We start from the raw sequence: 4,497 nt of genomic DNA on the forward strand, positions 1-4,497 counted from the left end.
TTAATTGTCGCGAGGCAGGCAGAGCGAGGCAAGCCTCGACCACGTTTATTTTCAACCAGAAACGATCCAGAGGCCCCCTTTCCCCACGTTCGACCGATTAAAAAGTCATGAACCGATTGACCTCCACCCCCTCCCGCCTCTGGGTGGCACGTGGTAGGAAAAAAGGTAAGTAGGCTAGGACAGGCTACCCCCGCGAGGGGTAGGTCGCGCGCAGCATGATCGAAAAGGCTGGGCGAGTAGCGAGCTGAATGTCGGGGCAACAGAGAGTTTCGCTAGCGCAACAGTGACAGGGTCAAGGGCGAAGGTGTCTCCGAGATACGGCGACGTGACGGGGCTGGTTTAAGGTCGACTTCAGCTGGATTCCGTGATCCGCTATAGGCGATCCCAGCCACGTGCACAGGGAAAAGAGGTTCGGGGATTTGAGGTAAAACGCTGCGGGGAAGTGGAAAATGCTCAAGTCTTGGCTGTCTGTCAATCGTGTCGGTGGAGGAACGAGGGGAGGAGAGGGTAGAATCTGCTTGCGCAGGGGAAAACATAATTGGAGAATCGTGGTAGCGGTAATTAGAGCGTCGTGTTTCTAGCGCATCGAAGACGGGTTTTTAAGAAAGATATTCCGATTTGAGAAGAATCTTTTGGCGAGAGATAGAAATAAAGTACGAAAATGAATACCTGAGCGAAGAAAAAGTTGGTAAATGAATGCAGCTGGAACTGGTGCGCAACGGCTGATGAAAATTCTAGTAGACGAGGCTGACGCGTAACGGGGAGATTCTACTTGAAGTGTCTGAAAAATAGCATAATCTTAAATGATGATTGACAGCAAGCTACTTCTGAATATTCCATTATGCAAAACAGTACAAAATACTGAAAAATATCACCTGTTAAGAATGTTAACAGCATTAGGAATGTGACATTTTTTTTCGAGAGAGTAATATTGAAGGCAGTAGAACAGTGTTCTATTCATTTTCCGATAAGCTGGACAGTCAGACACAGTTAAGATCGTATCAGAAACCGAATGGAAAGGTAGTAGATAAATGGTGAGACGTTATCAATTTTTATTGCTAAAACGATCATTATTTGTAGTACGCAATTTTTCATATATATTTTCAACATTAAAATGATACTGTCGATGAAGTACTACCGACTGTGTGTGTAACCCGATTTGAAGTGTAACATTAGACTCACTCATAGTGTGAAACCATGATATGTTTGATAGCATAATGGTAGTTTCTACTTGGCCGTGTTATGTGCTAAGGATTCAGTTTACGAAACAGATAAACAAGAAGTGCTTTACACTGCAGTTTTGATAAGACAAATGTGGACGAAAAATAACAGTATCTCCTCGCTAAAAAAAGAACCTAATACTACTCTTCAGTTTCCTCTTGAAATAACAGCTTGTGTTAATCGCGAAACTCTAGGAACAAGATTCCCTAAAGAATCTCCTTCAACTTTTCGCAACGTTTGTAATCGTATCCAAAAAGTTTTTATCAAATTTTAAACTCTTCCCATTATTCTGCTTCACTCTATAATTTCTTAGTTAGACTTGAATCGAGCAATCGCAAGAACAACTGTATGATCTTGTATCCATAATTATCTTCCCACTAACTGAAATAATTTTTACACACTTTTACGCAAGGCTTAAGGATAAAGTCACTTACAAAAATAAACTTACTGCTGATAAACCTATGTCCGATAAGATATTTGAAGAATGTTTTACTTGCATGTTATCAACGAAAACGTTCCATACTTTGCATACATGTATGTCACTGTACTGACAGCCTGTATCAGGTTTTTCTTAGTATTTCTTCTACAAATTTTAGTCCATTTTCGTTAGTAAATTCTGGTTCTTTGACATATTTAAAATATTCAAATATTCAAATATTCAAATATTCAAATATTCAAATATTCAAATATTCAAATATTCAAAGATTCGAAGATTCGAAGATTCGAAGATTCGAAGATTCGAAGATTCGAAGATTCGAAGATTCGAAGATTCGAAGATTCGAAGATTCGAAGATTCGAAGATTCGAAGATTCGAAGATTCGAAGATTCGAAGATTCGAAGATTCGAAGATTCGAAGATTCGAAGATTCGAAGATTCGAAGATTCGAAGATTCGAAGATTCGAAGATTCGAAGATTCGAAGATTCGAAGATTCGAAGATTCGAAGATTCGAAGATTCGAAGATTCGAAGATTCGAAGATTCGAAGATTCGAAGATTCGAAGATTCAAAGATTCAAAGATTCAAAGATTCAAAGATTCAAAGATTCAAAGATTCAAATATTCAAAGATTCAAAGATTCAAAGATTCAAAGATTCAAATATTCAAAGATTCAAAGATTCAAAGATTCAAAGATTTAAATATTCAAAGACTCATGTACCTAAATACACAAACACCTAAATTCTCAAATACTCTTCAGATATCAAATTTGAAACCCCCAAATTTCCAAATGTCTGACTTTTCCAAGGTTCAACTACTAAACTCTTCAGATGTCAAATTCAAAAGCATCCTACCCCATACGAAATCCATCGCCAGCATTCCTCAATCAAATTCTTCAACGATTAAACCTCCTCCACAGTACCTTCACCAAGCCCTCAAGCCCAACCCACCCGTCCCCATAATCCCCCACATCTCCTTAATGAAACATCTTCAAGCCCGCCATGAGCGATACGGTATCCTCCACTTGAAGCCACGCATCGCCATCGATCACCCCCCAGCATCGCCGCGATTCCATTTACCGCGTGTTCCTGGGTACGTTTCGCGACAGGCTGCCTCCAGCGGCGAAACTCTCAACGACAATATCCCCGAGGCGCGTGCAGGTACGCCCAGCGACGCCGCCGCTATATCGAGGCGTCGCGACGCCTGCGCGGGCTCCCGCAACGATCAGCTGGCTGGAGGCTTCTTGGATCCCCGAGGGGAGCGAGGGACGAGGGGACGACGACTGCGTGGAGCGAGAGAGACAGCAGAGGAAGCAGGGAGCCGCGTCGGCGTGGTGGAAGAGAGACGAAGCCTCGCGCGCATCGGCTATCTATCGTCGACGTCATGGACGGCCTCGTAGACCAGCTACGCACGTTTTTGGCAGCGTTGTTCGTGCCCTTAGCCGTGCTCGCCGTGGCCATGGTGTCCACCGTGCTCGTGCCTCGCGAACCAATCACTTAATTCGCCCAGTGCTGCCGTGACGGTCGATCGAAGCGCACCGCTGAAACCTGGGGACGCTACCTCCGATGCAACGACACGATGCCGCGGCGCTACCTCGCCCCGAAACTCTCGCTTGCCACGGTCCTCTGCGTCTCCCTAAACCTCGTGCATCGTCCAGTGAGTGCCTGAGGATCGCACAGTGACGCGTGATCGGGTATCGTAGTACACGTTCGGTGATTATTGGCGTGGACAAGTGCAGTCGCCGAGACCTGCATCCTTCGACGCTGGGGTTTCATGGAGAGGGAGAGTGCAGCTCCTGTGAAGGGCCTAGAGACAGGTCCAGGGGCAGGACTAGAGGCAGTGATCAGTGAGGGTCAGAGGATTCGTGTACGTTTCTGGTGCGTTCTCCCTCGAGGCTCCTTTTGTGCTGCTTTACGACGTGGCCACGAGCACTGTGCATGATCGTACGAAATTGTTCCGCGAAAAATGTGCGCTGTTTACTACTAGAGGCCACGGGGGGGATCGAGAGCTTCATCTTAGGTTCTGTTGCAGCTGCGTACCGAGTGGATTCAGCTCGTCGATACCCGGCCAATAAACGCGGGACACTCGAGCAGCGACGGCGGCACGGTAAGTACCAAAACAAATGCCGCAGTCGAGTGGGGCTATTGCTGGCAGTGTTTTTCCTCGTTTCGGAGCGGATTCGGCGGTCGGTGCGTAGGTGGCCTCTCGACGGGTGCGTTGACACGACGGGGAGGAAGGTCCAGGTGTCGCCGAAAAAGGCCAGCGTGGGTACAAATATAGACCTGAGAGGAGAAAGATCGAAGGGGTGGAAGGATCCAGAAGCCAGATCTGCGAGTGCACGTTCCACGGGAGGTTCAACTAGGATCTCTGACGTGGATGGATCGATAGGTCCCTGAGTCTCCAAGAGGAGTCCTAGTTCCTAGTGTCCCGAGGCGCGAGTATTAAAGCCTGCCATGAAAGCAATAAGAGGCACCAGCTAAGTCCAGCCTCAGCTCCGACTGAGTAAAACACAGTAACCGAGATCCTCTAGTGCGGGAGAGTAACTCAGAACCTCGAAAGTAGTCGTGAAACGGTCTTCCACGTGTGATACGAAATCGATTCTAGGGGTCGACTAGGTTAGAGGACACTCGTGCCCACCAAGGACAGTTAACGTGTAGGTGCAACGAAGGGTGTGGTGGAGCTGGAACAAGGGTAGAATCTAAGGATCCCTCGCGCAGCAGGAGTCCCAGACCCTGCAGGTTCCCTGTGCTTTCCCTTCACATGGTACAGCGAGTGACTCAGCAGTGGTGGAGCGAGGACGACGGTCCCCGCCAACAGCACCGTCGCCGACGTGTCACGTCGTC

Source organism: Calliopsis andreniformis, unplaced genomic scaffold (assembly GCF_051401765.1).
Source record: "Calliopsis andreniformis isolate RMS-2024a unplaced genomic scaffold, iyCalAndr_principal scaffold0022, whole genome shotgun sequence".
NCBI classification, from domain to species: Eukaryota; Metazoa; Arthropoda; class Insecta; order Hymenoptera; family Andrenidae; genus Calliopsis; species Calliopsis andreniformis.